Genomic DNA, 19,957 nt, shown 5'->3' with positions numbered 1-19,957 from the left:
TATATATATATATATATATATATATATATATATTGTTACTTTCTTCTGCATTCCGAAATAGAATCATACATTGGAGGCGGCGTTCTCTTGTTATCCCAAAGCCTGCATCAACTGCGAAGGATTAATAATATGGAACACAATGATACACACCAGTAAAACAGGCTACAGCACTGTAACAAGAACATTTTGTTTTCCAAGTTCCCCTGAGACACCTTTTCAATTTGGCACAAGAGCTGAAGTACGGTGTCAGAACAGCGGAAAGACTGAGACTTATAATCACCCCTGGCATTACAACGCATACCAGCCTAATGGTAACAAAATATATGGTTACCAAGAACCAAACCAAGAGGCCTATTGAAGATAAGAGGACACCTTCATTAATGTTCTTGGACACCAAAGCAGCTCAATGATTTCCATAATTCCAGTCCAGGCCTCTTTAGAGCCTATATATATATATATATATATATATATATTTCTAATTTTCATGGGCATCATACTGTATGCACCTAGCACCTCTATGGACATCGCTGTGTCATGAAATTTACTTGCTTTTTAGGGTCCCCATACATGTCACCCTTTTGCTGGCTGTACCCGCCACAGGGCACAGGTATGGGGCTCTCCCAACCGTCCACCAAGAGATCATGTCGGTGGGGATAGAAGTCGGGCATGAAGGTAAATCACTGCCTGACCCCTTTGTTCTGGGAGAGATAAACCACAGGCAGAGGCTTACCACCACCCTCTCTATAAAGAACACTGGAACACGTTCCCATGTAACGGTAAGACGGGAGGCCCTATAGGCCCAAAGCTTGTTATAAGCAACCCTTTGCTGACTTCAATTTACAGCTACACATTGCCTACTACATGGAGAGATGAGTGGCTGTTAATTATTTTTTGACAGGTCAAAATTTCCCAGTCAGCTGAAGAACGTGGGTTTGCTGATCGATGGCCGTATTACCCATGGTGATGTTGGCCTGTTTAGACAATAATCGCCTCCGTTCTTAATTACTTATTTAGGGATTTTTGTGTGAATCTATCTGAGTGCCCAATGGGACAGTGGCTATAAAGAAAATCTCTTGCTTTGGGGGATCCATTGTGTCCATGTGCCATATATTCTGCCCATTGTTATTGCTGTGGGACTTTCTAACAAAAAGGTATTGTCCAAAGTAGACAACCCCTTTAACATTAACCACAGGCTTGACCCTACGACTCACACACAAGGGATCAATGAATGAGAAATCTCATAGGCTGATCACATGTTTTGTGCGGGTTTTAAAATCATTGCTTGGCTATGGCACATCTTCCCGTTTAAAGGGGAATGTGTGGTTAACTATCATGAAGTTAATAGCCCGCACAAACTATCCATTGTTCTTTGCGGTGGTGCCATTAGTTAAGCCTGGTAAAGGCTCTCCAATGATTGTCGATCTTGCTGATTGGCAATACCATTGGCAGCACTGCCTCGGCCTATAAAAATGGGCCCTAAGGCTTCTGAAGATAATGTTATGTGTATAAAATATTGTTTTCCCCTAGTTTATTATTAAGAGGGATTCTATTTTCAGCTTATGCAAGGAATCTAATTGTATTGATGCTCATAAGGGCGGCCTATACACCTAAATTGACCCCTTCTTCTTCCACCGCAGAACATGGTTGAATTTGTTGAATCCAAATTCAAATGCATCTGCCGTATGTAAAAAAATCACTCGTTGCTTAGTGAAAGCTGGTTAAAACTGGAAATTTTCTGCTACCCAGGAGGCTGCTGAGCTATCGGAGAATGTGAAACTACAGGGAACTACGGCTGGCATTAAACGCTGAGCATTTGGAAATAACAAGACGCGACCACTGCTCTGCGTTAGAGACATTGAGTCATATAACACAGGGGTGGGTGCCTGGAGGGGCTGCATGACTAAACTGTGGCCCAGATAAATGCCATCGTTTTAAAGGGTAAAACATAAAACAGTATCTATGGCGGGAAAAAAAAAAAAGGTTACAACGTTATTGAATTTGCTGAATGCAGAAAATAAATAAATTCACATGAGAAAACTGATATAAAGTGCACAGTCTCTGATCAGCCTAATGCATTATCTGTCATCACCAATCATCGTCATTATTCATACCCATGACCTCAGCTTATAATAATCTTATACTTAATTTAAAAATAAGAATTCTAAAAAATACCCATCAGAGTATTTGTTCTTCAGCTTTCTAAGAGGCCATGTCAATCATTGTATGGATGCTGCTCAGGTCAGAGAAGGAGCGGCTTCAACGAGTGTCTCTCACTCTGGAGGACTTGGCATGTCCATGTTACATAGACAGGGGGTTGATTTCACTGTACTGTACTGTAATACCTCATTTCCCCTGTGGTGGCACTGCAGGGAAATTTAACACTTGGTTCCAGGTTTCTCTACCGATTTCAACTGATCACTGGGGTTTCAAGCAAGAGAATACTCTGTGATCAACATTTTTTTAGAGGAGAAATTTTCAGGTACTAATCCTCAGAAAAGGAGTGACTGCAAAGAGTGTCTACCACTCTGGAGGACCCGGCACATCTGTACATTACACAGACAGGGTACTGATATCAAAGAGCACTTTGTAATACCTCATTTCCCCTGCGGTGGCACTGCTGATCGCTGGGGTTTCCAGGAACAGAATACTCTGTGATCACCATTTTTTTAGGGGGCCCTTTTAACAAAATGGGATCCCCCAAAGTGGAGAGCCCCTTTATATTTACCATAATCATCAGTCAGGTTTTATTACTCTAAATAATACATTAAATGAAGTACTGTTCTGTAAATGTGTTACCCACCATGATATTGACATGTCCGTCTACTGATAATTAAACCTTTTAGTATGGACTTTGTACGATGTGAGATCCCTGGTGTCTTCATGATCAGTTCATGTAAGTAAATTTCAGCTACAAGTGAAAAACTCCTATTTTATGACCACATCCATCAAGTACAGTTGTCAGGTTGTCCCTGGCTTCTCTGAGAATCGTCTCTGGTTTTCCATTGTAATGGCATGGTGTCCATGTGGTGTGCACGTAATGAATCCTATAACCATATATTAATAGATGGAGGACAATCTGTATCATAGTATTTTGCTCTATAGAAGGTGTGAGGAATTTGAGATGGTCAATGGGAGACCACATATTCCATCCCACTTGTGCTTTTTCTATTTACCTGTAGCAATATATTCTTGTTATAAGGACTGGATGCCGAAGGCGGTGAGTAATGGAAAGCACTAAGCACCATGGCAGCACCATTCCAAAAATATCAACGTCTATAATCCGGTACTAGTCTCGAAAACCGGTAGCCAACCGAAGACTATGTAGGCATAACAGGGCCTTGTTCAAGCCAAGTATGTGGGTCAATAACTCCTACAGTTCTAAATTGTTGTGTATATATAGACAAAGATTATAACTAAAAGGTTTAAGATGGTTCCAATAATACCCAACATGGCTAAAACGCGTTCCTCGCGGTCTTCCTTGGATTCTTCTGGCCGTCCAGGATTCATTCCTTCTCGTCGACCCCCTGGAATCATTTTCACTTAGGCCTGTGCTCTCTGTGACCTAACCTCTCCCTGCACAGAGAAGAAAACATAAAGATGGCACACTTGTCTTACCATTAAATATCTAATAAAGATTAAAAAAAAAAAAAAAAAAGAATAAATAAAATCACCTGTTTTTCTTTTATCACAAAAAATACGAAAACCCATTATAAAATTCGGAAAAGGGTCCCATGTAATTGGCTCATTATTTTTATCATTATTATTATTATTAATTATTATTATTAATAATAAATTATAAATAATAATAAATTATTATTAGTAGTAGTAGTACTGCCTTAGCGCTATATAGTGGTATTATATTGGATATATATGGCAGCAGTGTTTTTGCATAATATGTTGATATTATGTGGGGTGTATATGGCAGAACTGTCTTGGTACTATATAGTGGTATTATGTGGGCTGTATATGCAGAACTGTCTTGGTACTATATTGCGGTATTATGTGGGCTGTATATGCAGAACTGTCTTGGCATTATATGGCTGTATTATGTGGGTTGTATATGGCAGCACTATCTTGTAACTGTGTGGTGGTATCTGACAGTATTGTTCTGGCACCATAGGGTGGTATTATGTGGGATGTATATGGCAGTATTGTCTTGGCACCATAGGGTAGTATTATGTGGGATGTATATGGCAGTATTGTCTTGGCACCATAGGGTAGTATTATGTGGGATGTATATGGCAGTATTGTCTTGGCACCATAGGGTGGTATTATGTGGGATGCATATGGCAGTATTATCCTGGCACTATATGGTGGTATTATGTGGTCTGTGTATGGAAGTACTTTATTGGCACTATATAGCGTTATTATGTGGGATGTATATGGCAGTACTGTATTGGCACTATATGGTGGTATTATGTGGGATGTATACGGCAGAAATGTCTTGGAACTATATGTTGGTATTATGTGGGCTGTATATGATAGTACTTTCTTGGCATTATTATCTTTAAACTTCTGATTCAGTACTGGAGAAGTACTTTAAGTCTCGCACCTTCTTCACAATACAATTCATGAGAAGCCGCACTTTCCTCCATCACTATTAACACCCTAGCCGTGCGCCTCAGCTATCACCCAAGCATAACATTCACACTCTTAATCGTCCCTTTTTACAGATACATAAGATTCCCCCACTACTATCCATTATCACTTCAATGGTTGTTTAGGCAATATCTCTATCACCTAGCTCTTAAAGGGACTCTTCGAGTGTTTGACATATATGAAGAAATGATTTCATCTAGTGGCAAAAGACAATAACGTATCAAAAGCAAAAAAGAAATCCCTTGATACCCATTCAGCATCTTCATATAGCTTTCATTTACAGAGACGCTGCAGGCTAAAGGAGTCTTCAATGACCAAGACACATTTGATAATAAGCAACAGATATTAGAGGGTAACTCCATGGACTTTTTAGTGTCGAAAGGAAAACCTTTCTGGGCTCCATGAAGTGGCATTCGAGTACCACGTCCTATCACAAGCTATTACATAGGTGGAAGGGGAGGGAATAGGTGGGCTATGCTGCTGTGCCTGGTATTGCTGCTCATCAAGCGATTATCGGTTGTATCTGGCCAACTATCGGCTGCTACGGCTGTTAATCGCTTGGTGTAATAGCTCCAGTTAAAAGGCAACAATCAGCCGTCATGCACAATGTCGGCTGATCCTTGTCTTTCAACATGATCTCCAGATCGCCCCATGTAATAGGACGTTAATACACTTGAATAGGGCTAAGTTGCAATACCAGGCACAGGTCATTGACAAGAGTAGTGTTGTTTCTGGAAAAAAGCAGACCCTGTTGGACATACCATCATATTATCATTTACAACTTCCAGAAGTCTAGCTAAGGAAAGACTGACATGACTTCTGCCACAGATGCCACAGCCAACGTTTAGCTCAAGGCTAGGGCAGAAAAAATAAGAATGCTAGCCTTATCGGTCCATGCATGTGATCTGTAGTAACAGAATGCCCAAAATGCCATCATGGCACCCACTAATGCTATACCTTTGTTTCTCACTACAACCAATACTGTAACTCAGAGTTGGCCTGGGATTCTGAACATCGATCTTCCATCTACACAGAACATGGGTACATCCACTTTTAACTGCATTTAAGATTATGCTATTATCAATGCACACACAGAACATATCAATAAGATCTAATGGGTTACTTGAGAATCACCCCAGAAGAAATATACCCTAGTGGCCTGGACCCTGTTTTCTACTGATACTTGGGGTCTCATATTGGATCAAAACCTGGACCCACTAGAGAATCCTTTGGTATATTGGTGAGCCAGTAAGACCATGTTGCCACTCTCTGTACCCATTTCAGGATTATGGCATTATATATGACCAGTAAGGTTAACTTCCTCATGACATCAATGATAATGATTTATGCCATTGGCAAGTAAGGGGTTGTAAGGGGTAAGGTTTACTGGGTGAAAGGGTTGTCTCAAGAAATATATTTATTGGAATAGATTGAATACGCTACAAATGTCCCACAAAATTTAGAATTATCCAAATCTTAATTACTAGGATTTATTTGGGGCAAATCACAACAGAAGCAAGGGCTCCTGTCGAAGATAGGTATCCCTGCTCTTGTAGGTGCTGTGCATGTAGGTAGTGTGCATACAATGCATGTGTGTGCCTGCTGAAGGTGAATGTGTGATGTATGTAATGAGATGCTGATCATTGAGATAAGCAGGGTTAGTGCGCTGGATCTATTTGATTATGCGACCTTAATTTTTTTATTGGATGGTTTATGGATTATTGATTATGTCATTATTTTCTCTATTACGTTAGGAGTGATAGATACATTTTTTTTGTTTCCTATGAAAAGACATATATATATATATATATATATATATATATATATATATAAAACGTATGGCTTGTGGATTTGTATGTATATCTGTGTAATGTGTATGACAATCATTATATCGATCATATTAATATTAGTTGGCACCTTTATAAAGAATATATCTTAATGCTTATTTGCAGAAGCATACCCAGGTCCCCTGCCTACATACACCATTTTTAATACCAGTATCTTGCTATATCATGGAGGAGCCTTGGACCCCTGCAGGCATTGGGGCCTTGCTACAACTACTACATCTGTACTCCCTATAGCTACAACCATACTTGTGCTTGGGTTACTTCTTCTATTTTCAATGGAAATGGAGATGGTGGAATAAGAGTAGTCATCTCTTTGCAAAAAGATATAGAGGGAACGATTTATCCAGGAGGTCATTGATTGAGAAATCCTAGAAATGTGATCTTCTGATTGACATCTCAGCAAGTGCCAGAGTAGAATAAGAAAACTTGCTTACCTGACATGCAATACAGAACTACTGCCTAAATGCTAACTATGTGCAAAGAAAAGAGTAAAGCAAGTAAACTAAACATACATGGCCTCCTGATGATAAAAATGCACAAAAAGCTAAACAAATAAAACTATGTTTTGGAAAGGCATACCTTAAAGATCTTATTACACCCCCTACTAAGGACTTGCATGCTCCTGCCCTAAAATCCTTGATGTATTAAAATATTATAACAGGATCTGGGTCATATGAGCCAGTCTTGTTCATGCCTTGTGTCAGGACTGACTACCTACCAAGCACAGCATCACTTTCTGGGAACAGCTTCTAGTAGAGCAGCTGGTCTCCTCCACCTCCTCCTCCCTTTCGAACAGGATCTGGCCAGGAAAACTTCCCCAATCCTCTTCTTTTGTTTAGAAACTCTTTAAAGAACGTAGAGATAATCTTCTAATACCAAGCAAGATATCACAACATCTGGATAGGGGGATGGGGGGCAGTGCTAGGTATCTCCATAGTGAGGGTCCTTACAATACCACAACTGTGTTCTTCATATCATCTTCTCCAGATGTGCCGCAGTAGATGGCTCGGTTTAAGGCCCAAAGCGTCTAACATCTCTGGTGAGACAGCAACTGCAAGGGAGATTGACTAAATGTAAACAGATCTGACATTAAGCCCGTGTAATCCCTTGTTAAAGTGGAGAATATAGCTCTAATCTTGTACAAACCAGATCCAGATGTAGGTGCAGGCTTCTTCTCCCATGCACCTAGGTCTGGTACAACCACTGCTTAGGTGTGAAATTCTCTTGGCTTGTATTGAACACCGTGGATGTTGAACCAACTTAAGAAACCGATTGTGCAGGATGAAAAATTCTTGGTGAAAGAAGGTGTGTCAATGTCTTGCACCTACAAATCCTATGACGCAACTGAGTCAAGTCGTGTTGTCTCTCTGCACATATTGCAAGTTATTGAAGTCTGCTACATGCAGCGGCAGAATGATCACGTACAAGCAGGAGATGCACAGGGACAAATGCTCCTTCATGTATGAAGAAAGTAATTGTTCTTGCTTCCTGACCAGGTCGTGTTAATTACATGCACACAAAGCTATATGACTGGAATCCGTGTACTGATGTATGGTGAGCATGTGAATCCACATAGAATTCAGCCTACCTACTTTCTTGCATCCTGTCCGCCACCCTGGTCCAAATCATCCTCCATCGAGACAGTGATTTCTGTATAATACAAGTACACTCCCACCTGATTATTGCCCTTGTTGCGTGGTAAAGATTCTTCTTGAGAGATCCAGGGGTTTCGGATGGATACAGAGCAATAAATGGAGTGTCTCTTTGTGTAAATCCAGTCTTGGTGCTTCACCGCAAGGTACGTTGGATAGCTCCCAGCTCCACGGTGGCACAGGTGGTCGTTTCACAGTCGCCTGCAAAGATGTCTCTTCCAAGCCTGCAAGAATGGAGACTTTGCTAATCCTCTCACTGATGTCCATCCATCTCATCTGTTGCCGTCACCATCCATCCAGCAGAACGCATCTTTTATATTACTGTCCATTTTCTCTTCTTCTCCCTGAAACGTTCCTTGTTCTTCTATAAATGACCCCTCTCCCTCTCCCCCTCCTCCTTCAGTATCTCCCCCCTGTTCCTCAGCCAAGATCGCCCTCCTCTGTCTGCTCACATGCTGCCAATTCCTCTCTCCCTTTCCCCAAATCTCCTCTTCTTCCTTCTCATTCTCTTCAATATTGCACCTCTCTCCTTCTTCCCAACCTGGATGGTGAGACTCCCCTCCCCTCCTGTTTAATATCCTCCCTCCTCGCCCTCCTCCTCTGTCTCTTCCACCCACCTCTCTGCCCTTCTTCCCACAATTACTACTCATTATATGATGGTCTAAAATTCCCTTATCACCCATGCAAAGCCCCTCTGTGTCAGCACATCTACACCCTCTGCTATAAGCCTCCTGCTTATGGTATGAGACATGCAGGGCTTATGTGATCACCGACCCCTGGTTCTTAAATATTTCACAGTCTGTGTAAAGCAAATGTATCCTAACATGACGCATGCATATACAGTGAAGCCAAATCACTGGCTGCTATCTGACACAATACAGTATATCTTTGACTTATACAATGTAAAACTTGTATACTGCTACATCATGATCTTTCTCATGGACCATACCAGGCTCCCTTTGCCCGACAAGTCTTCTTCTTCGACCCAACCATCTCTTCCTAAAGTCGATGTCCTTTCCTTTATCCCTTCTCCTTGCTCCATCCCCCCCAACCTTGGCCCAGTTTCTCTTCCTGGGCATCTCAACCAACATATCCTCAAAGAAAGGCTTATTGGGATTGTGCGAAGAACATCAAAGACAAAAAGTTTCCTCCGAGACAGGATTATTAGGAGGAGTAATATAGAATTAAGTGCACGTACAGGAGAGGTGTGAATACTAATGACCTCCGTAAGAACCTCATACACCATACGTGACAATAGATGTAAATTATATCATGACGTCTTGCATATATTAAAGGTCATGCAACAATTACACTATATAAAAATTTATATACATAACAATATGTGACACCTTTATAATAATTAGTGCAAAGTGCTATTCCATATCCCATCATACAATGGTGAACATGAATGTATTTGCTTGTGTAGCTTCCAAGAATGTCAGTAATGAAAGAGTTATATGGCTTTGCCATTATATAATGAGTTAATGACACATGTTCTCTGATGGGCAGTAAACATGAGGGCGTCAATAGGGGGATTTACAATATTAACTTGCTAGAGCGTAGAAAACACTGGGATTTCCTTATCCTGCTGGACACCCCCCGGCCCTGTACAGCATTCCCTCCCCCAATCCCATCCATGTCAGCTTATTGCATCTGGCTGGGATGTGATGAGGGGACCTTGTTGCTTAGCAACCGCCTCCTGGGAACAATGCTCTGAATTTCAACTAGGCCTCAAAACACAAAAAAACACCAGCACACGGCAAACATGCATACACGTATGTACTTGTGCGGCCCAAGAAACACGTATAAGGGACATATGTCATCTGCCCCGTGTCAAGGCAACAAACGTGACCCTAAGATACCCCCTGACACTGAACTGTGTGCTAAACATAAGTCCTTACATCTAACAGGGTAACACAATGATACAGATAGAATCTCATGGGTTATCACACAGCTACATCATAAGGACTGTAATGTATAGAGCGATGTGTGTAGAGGACAGAATTCTGGATACATTCCTGAAATCAAGAGATTGTAGAAAAGAAAATATAAGGATATATAGATAATAAATAGATAGATGATAGATAGATAGATAGATAGATAGATAGATATTAGATACATAGGAATATAAATAGTTACAATAGGAACAAGAAGAGGATGGACAGGTAGATAGGTAGATTGATAGATAGATAGATAGATAGATAGATAGATAGATAAGCAAAACTCGAGCATGCTCAGGTCCATCCGAGCCAGAGCGTTTGATTACCGGCGGCTGAGGAAGTTGGATGCAGCCCTAGGGCTTCTTGGAAACATGTACACAACCTATGGCCACAGGCTATATCCATGTTTTCCAGGACTCCCTAGGGCTGCACCCAACTACCTCAGCCACCGGTAATCAAATGCCAAATCACAGGTTCGAATGGACCTGAGCATGCTCGAGTTGCGTTCATCTCTAATAGGTAGACAAATAGATGTAAAAGATAGATAGATAGATAGATAGACTTGCTTGAGAAAGGACCCCATCGACGGGTCTGAAACGTCGCTGTTTGCTGTTATGAGCTAATAAATCTTTGCACAGATCACACTATTGGAGTGCTGCAGTCGTTTTGATATTGGATTTATCTACTACACCGGTTGGACCGAGGTGGGACAGCTGGCACCCATACACGAGTTTTCAGAGTGCTGCGTATATTTTGTATATAGATAGATAGATAGATAGATAGACAGACAAATAGGTAGATACAAGAACATACAGTAGATTTGAAATTGAAATGATATTAGATACATAGGAAATTGAAATCTATCTACAGTATATCTATCTATCTATCTATCTATCTATCTATCTATCTATCTATCTATCTATCTATCTATCTATCTATCTATTTATCTTTCACAAGATCTGCATAGCACTCCAGCATTACGTGTAACACTGGAGTGCTGCAGTGAGTTTCTTCTACTATTTGGATGTTGGACCTTTGACCGTGGTTTCTTCACTTCCTTGTACCCACCCTTGATTTGCTTCTTGGTGTTTTATATATCTATCTATCTATTTAAAATCAATTTCACACATATCTGTCTGGTAGAATTTCCCCACAGCACTCCTATCATACCTGCTTGCACCCCCTCCCTACCACTTCTCATATCTATCTGTCTATCTGTCTTCCTGTGTATCTAATATTACTACTGGAGTGCTGTGACATTTTCTTCTTTTTCTATATAGATTGACATTAGACACATAAATGGATAGACTGACAGACAGATTGCATACTGTGATATGTATAATGTGCCAGATCCCTCCCTAACATGTACAAAGACAGTGTAACTGTGACGAGATTAATAGCCCCCGCTATGTTTCTCTGTGCAGATCAATCAGCCATGTATCACTCCACATTATAGTATAGGCTTTGATCATAGCTCCAGATCAATACGTGAGTTTTTCTGCATTATAATGAGGTTAACCCAGTAAACTCAGTTACTTGTGTAGCATTGTATTACCTACTCATCCCTGTAAACCTTAAAGAGTTGTGGATCCATGGATGGGACACCTGAAAGGTGTATAATTTAGTTGTGAGGTCCCCAGCCTGGATTAGTAGGCGAGCGTCTGAGGAGCTGACATCTGGAATTTCTCATAATTGGTATATTAGTTCTTAAAATGTAAGTTCAGCAAGGTCCAGAGTATAACAGCGGTGAGGAAGCTGAGCTGTCACTATACAGAGGTAATGGCCGAGATCAATAATGATCTCTCCATGACCACTGCTAACGTCTCCGCACATTTTTCCACATTTTAGGGTCTTCTTATTATTGAAGTCTTTCAGAGGGTCTTCCCCAGAATTCCCTGCTGTAATGGGCAACCCTATTAGATAAAATGAAATGTGTGTAATATGGGACCCTGGAGACTGGAATGTGAGAATCTAATTTAACAAAGTGGAGTATTGGCCACCTTTGTGAGGAACATGCTTGGCAAGGACTGAATTGGATATCAGCTAGGTCATACAACGGGTCATGCCTGAAAAAACTGATTGCCCTTATAGCCTTCTCTAACGCGGCCCACAGATGACCCAAATTCTTTCACCAATTTGACAACTTAATAAGAATCCAGCTAGGAGACATTGTATATTTCCAGCAATTCTAAAATGTTTCAAGCCTGTGTAATAGGCCGATATACAGAACTACCTAATAGAAAGGTTTGAGATAGACAGATGTCTCAAAGACATTGAGTGAATACATGTATTTGCTGTGTCTGTAAGAATTGCAGAAATGTTACTTATTAGCATCACTTTGTTCTGGCTAAAAGATGGGGCTCCAGACTGGAGGCCCCTTTTATTGGGGGATGGTACAGGGGCACTGTTGGTAAAGGGTCTTACTGCCACCCTAGAAGCTTCTAAAGCCTATACATTTCCAAATACTATACTTTTCAGGTATACTTTGGTAGGATTTCCTGACCAATGGAGCATTACGTTCTATCCCACTGTATACACATACAGTGAGATCATTGCTAATAGGCTCCCATCAAAAAACCTATAGGCCACATGATACCTGTTTCTGAATTGTATGCCTTTATACTCGTATGCAGATTTCAAAAATTTTCCCTAATTTTTTTAGTCCATGACCATTGATTGATACCTTTGGCTTAAAGGGGTAATCCGGGCAGAGAAAACTACATAGTTGCAGGTATATATAAAATAATAAACAGCCTATGCTTACCACTCAGCACTCCGCCAGTGTCCTTATACGGGATTCCAGGTCCCCCGCTAAATGATCTCGCCTCCACTTCCCAGTGGGAGGTGTCTCGGCGGTGACAGCCTGCTCAGCCAATCACTGGCCGTGGCAATGTCCTGCAATCCCCCCTCCCTTTAGCTTCTGAGCAGCTACAGCATATAGTGTAACCCTTCATTGCTGCTGCTGTTTCTTGCATTTCTGTTCACAAAGCACCATGCAAACCCAGTGCAGCAATAACCTCTTCTCCTTCCAGCATGTTTAGTGCACTTTTACCACCACTATACCACCAGTATAGAGTCAGCATGTTTAGTGTACTTTTACCACCACTATACCACCAGTATAGAGTTAGCATGTTCAGTGCACCACTATATCATACCTTAGCAGTAAAGACTGAGTATGGGGGGCTGGGGTCGCTCAATCACAGCACTAACATCACCTTGTCACCAGGCAGATTCTTAAAAACCTTAAGAAACAACAGGTACATAAAGGACATTGTCATTGTTACAGAGTAGTATGGGTGCTCTGTGATGAGCTACTAAAAAGCTAGGGGCCCTTAAATATTTTCTGCAAAGGGGTCCTCTGTTGTCTTTGTCTACCCCTGTGCATATATATATATATATATATATATATATATATATATGAAGCTAATGCGACAGTGGTTGTCTTTATAAGCCACACATTTACACATGTAGGCTATGTTCACACTGCGTATATGTCCGGCCGCATATTTTCGCAGCCGGACATATACGCGGTAAACTCCGGCCGGGGATTTACGCTACTTGCGGCCGGCTACGTACGGAGCGTGAACTTACACCCGAAGTCTACTTACGCTTCCCGAGCGCCCTACGTAGCGATCTGACAGCGGTCTTTTACTTGGAAATCTTCGCCTAGCCCCGGACACCCCACAGAACCTTTTGGATCGGCACAAAAAGCTGCAAAAATGAAGAAATTACCTCTACGTACGGGACCACATGTAACGCTACGGGCGTAAGTTACGGCATTTTCGTCCGCAAACAATGGTCTGGTTCATTTTTTACGCCGGCGCGTACGATCCGGGCATAAGTTCGTACGTAGTGTGAACTGTGCAGCCGTACTTTGTATACTTTCCATTATACGCAAACTACGTAAGTCTTACGTAAACTTACGTAGTGTGAACATAGCCTTAAACCTGGAAACCCCCTTTAATTACCATTGCGGTTACCAACCCAAAGCCAATGCTCATACAGGAATAGTCACTGTTATGGTGTTTCTCCATGACTGTTATACTGTGCCTGGTCAGCATATGTGTCCAGGTACCTGAATCTAATTGCTCATTGATGGTTTGGGGTCTCATTCTGAAGTGTGATCTGTGTTGTAGGATGAACCATGAAATACGGCTAGGTCTGCACTAATATTATGAGCTACCAATGTGAACACATTAGGGACGACTATTGCTCCGTAATGAGGAGGTGCGGAGATTATAGACTGCAGTGTAGCTACTATTAAGTCCTAGTGCTCATTAGTGGCAAAGCTGGGTCTCAGGGTTTATGGCCGATTTTACGGAGCTTCCATCTCTGGATTTCTCAGAGGAACCTAGAAGATAAATTGCCTGCCCTGGTCTGTGCTATTAAATGGTCCCTGACTCTTCATCTTTTGTATGAAGATCTCTAGAGAAATGAGGGGTTATTAGGGGTTGAAGAGAAGAGAAGAATCATTTGTGTCTATTGTGTGCTGATTTCCTTTATCCACTATAGGATCAAGTATGAAATAACATCACCATAGCTGGCAGTCTCATCGCTCTATCTAATCGAGCAGTTCTTAGTGCTTGTCTCTATAAAATCTGATCTTTTTTTAAATTTTTACTTTAAACTCAAATAACTTAGATCGTTCATAATTGAACAATAATCGTTTTGTGTAAAAGCAGACAACGATTAAACAACCAACGAGAAATTGTTGGTTTTTGATAGAATTTGGACCTATTTTTATCGTTGATCATTTGACAATTGTTTGTGTATCATTCCGTGTAATAAGACGTCGTTCGGTCTTTCAGTGACGACAGGACGACCACAAGTAACGATCATAGTTCAGTGTAATTGGGTGGACAATTTTAGGTCGTTCGCCATAGCGGCCGTTTGAGATTGTTTGTCATTAATTGTCAAAAAATCGCTTTGTGGGATAGGACCCTTAGAGTGGAGGACCTGACACACCTGCGTTCAGTGGCATAGCTAGAGGATCAACATGGGTGGAGGAGGGTGGGGTCTGGGCCTCGGAGGTTTCAACATGCCTTTAACCTGGGTAATGGTGCATCCTGATAAGCTCTAGGCAGGCACTCTACAGGCCATATCAGTGATAACTAGAGATGAGCGAACCTGAACGCTCTGCATTTGATTACCGGTGGCTGAAGAAGTTGGATGCAACTTCTACAGCCACCGGTAATCAAATGCAGAGCATTCGGGTTTGAACAGACCCAAGCGTGCTCGAGGTTCTCTTATCTCGGTACAGTTACTACACCAGATGATAATATTGCCTAAAGGCTCTATTACAAGAGACGATTGTTTGCCCAGACAGTTCTTGTGGCAGTCCTACTTTTCGAATCACCAGGAGTCAAATACCGAGCGTTAAGTTTAGAGAATGTTGCCGAACCCTAACAGTTTGGCAAGTTCGCTCAACACTACTTCCTAGCTCATCCCAGATTACACTACTATTTAGGTATAGGGCGTCAATCAAAGCTGGCGGGGTAGGCAGAGCCCACCGGGGACCACCCTGATGACTTGTGGTTCGGGCAGCATGAAAGTGATGACAAGTTCCCAATAGTTCCTGTATGATATAGCTGATGGAGAACAAATACTTATTAGATTACAATACATTTGCATAGCCAATAGAGATAGCTTATTGTTAGGTGCTATTTGGTTAATAAGCATTAGCAGGATTCAGTACAGTGTATAATTATCACATTATAATATAGTCTGCGGCACCTCTTAGGTAATTCCAGGCTGCACAGCCTCGTCTAATTTTCTTTCTTCTGCCTCAGTCACTTTCTCAGTTGGAAAATGTCTTTTTTTCAGCAGTTGCAGACTCTATTACGGAGTATATATCACACGGACAGAATCCTCCGCTCCGCTGTAATGTGACCTGTACTAACCACAGGCCGTATATACAGATGTGTACTTGCATCGTCAGCAGGTCAGTAATGTGGAATGAACTCGCTGACTTTCAGGCTTGGCCACCCACCTTCATCCTGGGTCTCTTAACAGGCTAAGTCAAGCCATCAAGACTGGTAGAGCATTGCCACCTCTAAGTATACAGACCGTACACTTCCTTTATCATTTTGTCATACATTTTCCGCTTTCCCAATCATTGCTATATTCAGATGAAAGCGTCTCTGGGATGGTAAATGGCATATTGTGTGGATGAGAATCTCTATGGTCAACCCAATTCCTGGGCCCCATTAACAGGCTACAGATTTAATGGTGTACCAACCATAGAGGAAACACTGTCATGTGACTACCTGCAGCCACCACTACATATAACTCACTGCATACAGAGATATGTAGAGCTCCAATAGAGTACAAATCAGATGATAGCATTTGTCCTTGTGGAGACCACCAGTTGGCCTAAGTGGTCTTTAATAGGGGACGATTATCGTCCAGCAGCGCCACTAGAAATGCTCCTGCAGCCGACAAGCCACCTGTTTAAAAGTAACAGTGATCAGCTGAAGACGGGGCAGATTCAGATTATTGGCTGATCGTCTAATTTGAACCTGCTGTGTACACAGGGGTTTGTGCATCTAATAAAGATAATGGTAAACTGACAGCACAGATATGTATATAGGATATGTACTCGTATATATCTGTGCTGAAAGTTTCCAGATCAATAGCAGTCTATACTTACTTAGTGCGCTGCTGCTGTGATTCGGCACATGGTTGTCTAGGCCTCTGGCCACAGCTGTAACTTCAGGCCTCCACCTTCTCCGGAATGATTAACATTAACAACCGGAGGAGACAAGGCCTGAAGATACAACCGGAACACTGGAGAAGTCAGATGCTGGATCACAAGCAGCATGGTAAGTATAGACTACTAGTGATCTTGAAATCGACAGCACAGATATATACATATCCCAGAACCATATATATATATATATATATATATATATATATATATATATATATATATCTGTGCTGTCAGTTTTCCAGGCTCCACGAACAATACAAGGATCGTTTGTGCAGCCCAGGTCCCTCGATTTGTCGTGCTGTGTAAAGGAGCGCAATCTCTCTGGTCGGCGCTTATTTGTGGCACCCACAAGCCAGCAAATTTTCATGTGTAAATGGACCCTAAGGTATCAAGTTATGCAAATTAGCAATACTTAAAGGGAATGTGTCAACAAAAATTGATTACATTTATTTAAACTTATTGTTTAAATAATGTTTTTATGTTAAACATATTTATTAGGAATTTTTGGTGACATTTTTTCTAGTTTTCCATTTTTCTATCTATATTATAAAATTATCCTGAGATCTTGCAGTTTTCATTCTCACCACTGGGGCTAAAATGTAGCTGAGACTTTCTATTGTGTCTGTGGTGATAAAAGGAGGCTGCTGTTAAAGTGATCTGTACAACACTGCAGCGACACGTGACACCAGTAGATAGAGGAGACAATAGCAGCTCCTCTTTTAAAGGTCACAGAGCGCGCTCAGTAATGTTTTACATTCATCTAAAGGGGACAGAGTATGTCTATTGTCATCCATGTCCATGAGGCTTGCTGTAAAGCATGTCACTAAATGCTGTTAAGAACAGCCCAGGCACCATGGCCGCCGCCATAACAATGTACAAAAAGTGAAATAAAAAAAATTGCAGTCATAAAATAGAAACATATTAGAATAAAAGAACATGTTTTGTATCTGACTTTAGGCTATGTTCACACAACGTATATTTTCGTAAAACCATGGCCGTTGTACAACGGCCGTGATTATTACGAAAATATAAGTTACCTTGCTGTCTATGGGATCCCGGCCGGAGCGTATACACGTATAAGGACATAGGGCAATGTGCAGTTTTTAATTCACCATTCACAATTTTCCCCTTTCTGTGGGTGGCAATACCGATAGTCCGGGTGGGTCAGTTGCCACTCAGGACTACCATGACAAGAGCCCACGGGGCCCACGTGGCAGGTCACTAACCATTGGGGAACACAGCCAGCCACACAAAGCAAAGCAGGTACTAAAATCACAGCTGTGTGATAGACAAGCACTGGCGTCACCACAATACCACCTTTGGCTGAGCTCACGACAACACCTATACCTCCCCACATATGCCCGTTCTCTGAACCATAAAATGACAATTACATTCCAGACTAGCGTCGTCTTCTGTCCTTAAAAATTACATACAGGTACGGGAAAGGTAAAGGCTGAAATTAATTATAAAACAAAATATATATTTTTGGAAATTAAAATTAACCATTCCAAGAAAAATTGTCAACATTCTCCAAAGGTCAATCATCCCACTTGATAAGTGTGAAGCAGGTTTATGGATTGTATTACTTTTGCTCAGCGATCACATATTGCCAATCACTTTGTGTAAACCTGCTGTAGGCATTAGGTAATATAGATTCTGGATTACACTAGGAGGAGGTTGCGGAACTAGTCCAGAGCCAATGATGGACAGAAGTTTCGGTAACAAGTCAGGGTCATTTACTATTGCAAGTAACGAATAGAGAAGACCAGTTTTGAATTGTAAAATAGCGCCCTCTGCTGATAGTACCTTGCAACAATCTACGAATGGCTTTCTCCACTTCATTACAGTCAGAGGGTATGTGCACACTGAGGAATAGGCGAGGAATTGAAGAGGAAAGTGTTCTGTTTGAAATTCCTCACTATTCAGCTCTGGCAGCATAGGAGCAGAATTTCAGCGTAATGAAAGCAGAATTCAAGCAGAATTTCAAGCCCCATGACTTCTATAGGATTGCTCAGGAGGAATCCGCCCAAAGAATTGACATGTCAATTCTTTGGGCAGAAAACAGATCCACGACAGAATTTTCCTGACGGAAAATTCACGAATGAGCGGAAAGCCCATTATCCACAACAGAAAATGTTCATATTTAACGGGCAGGATTCCGCAAGAATTGCTCAGTATGTGTATACCCAGATTTGGGAAAGTTCATAGCAGAATGTAACAGCAATCTGAGGCATGCCCAATCATGGTTTTGGTGACAGAACCCGCGGCAGGTTCTGCAAGGGCGTTTAAAGGGGTTGTCCAGCGAAAATCTTTTTCTTTCAAATCAACTGATATCACAAAGTTATATAGATTTTTAATTTATTTCTAATAAAAAAAAATCTCAAGTCTTCCCATACTTATTAGCTGCTTTATGTCCTGCAGGAAATGTTTTATTTTCAGTCTGACACAGTGCTCTCTGCAGATATCGCTGGCCGAGACAGGAACTCTGTCTCGTTTTTTTTTATGAATCCCCATAGAAAACCTCTCCTGCTGTTGAACGTCCGGTGTTATACACAGTGTGAACATGACCTAATGCTATCAAGCATCCTGAAGACACACTGTAAGAACACAATATGTGCCACTCTGTGTCTGGTATCACAGCTTAGGCCCAGTGAAGTGAAAGGAGCAGCAACATCACATATAACCTTGGGACAGCTGTGGTGCTGTTTTCAAATCCTGCATATACTGCTCTGCAAGAGGTCCTTGATAGCAAAATTTGCCCATTGTAGCAGTTCTTCTAGTTAGGTTAGCCCCTTCCTGCCACCGCACTGTTAATTAACGTCGCTGCAGCCTGTGCCTGATGCTGCAGCGACGTTAATTAACGATCGAGGATAACCCAGGCGCAGGATCTGCGCCTGTGTCATCCCCGGTGGGTCCCGGCTATCGATGCTGCGGTCGTGCTGACTGCAGCATCTATAGGGCTCCGGATAGAGAATTCTCCCTCTACAGAGGGAGAATTCTCTCTCCGGTGTCCATCGAGGCTCTGCGAAGTGATCACATAGCCCCGATGGTAGCCATGGAAACTGGAAGCCTCAGGCTTCCGGTTTCCTGGCTACGGAAGTCGGCGGGGGTTGGGAGGGAAGGCCGTGAGCTCTGCCCCCTCCCCTCTCTCCCATGCCGCTGTTACAAGATAGTAAACTAAGTAAGCCAGAAGAGTGCTGTACTTTCCGG

The sequence above is a fragment of the Dendropsophus ebraccatus genome, chromosome 10, assembly GCF_027789765.1.
Source record: "Dendropsophus ebraccatus isolate aDenEbr1 chromosome 10, aDenEbr1.pat, whole genome shotgun sequence".
In the NCBI taxonomy this organism is placed as follows: domain Eukaryota; kingdom Metazoa; phylum Chordata; class Amphibia; order Anura; family Hylidae; genus Dendropsophus; species Dendropsophus ebraccatus.
Note: the sequence above shows the minus strand (reverse complement) of the source record.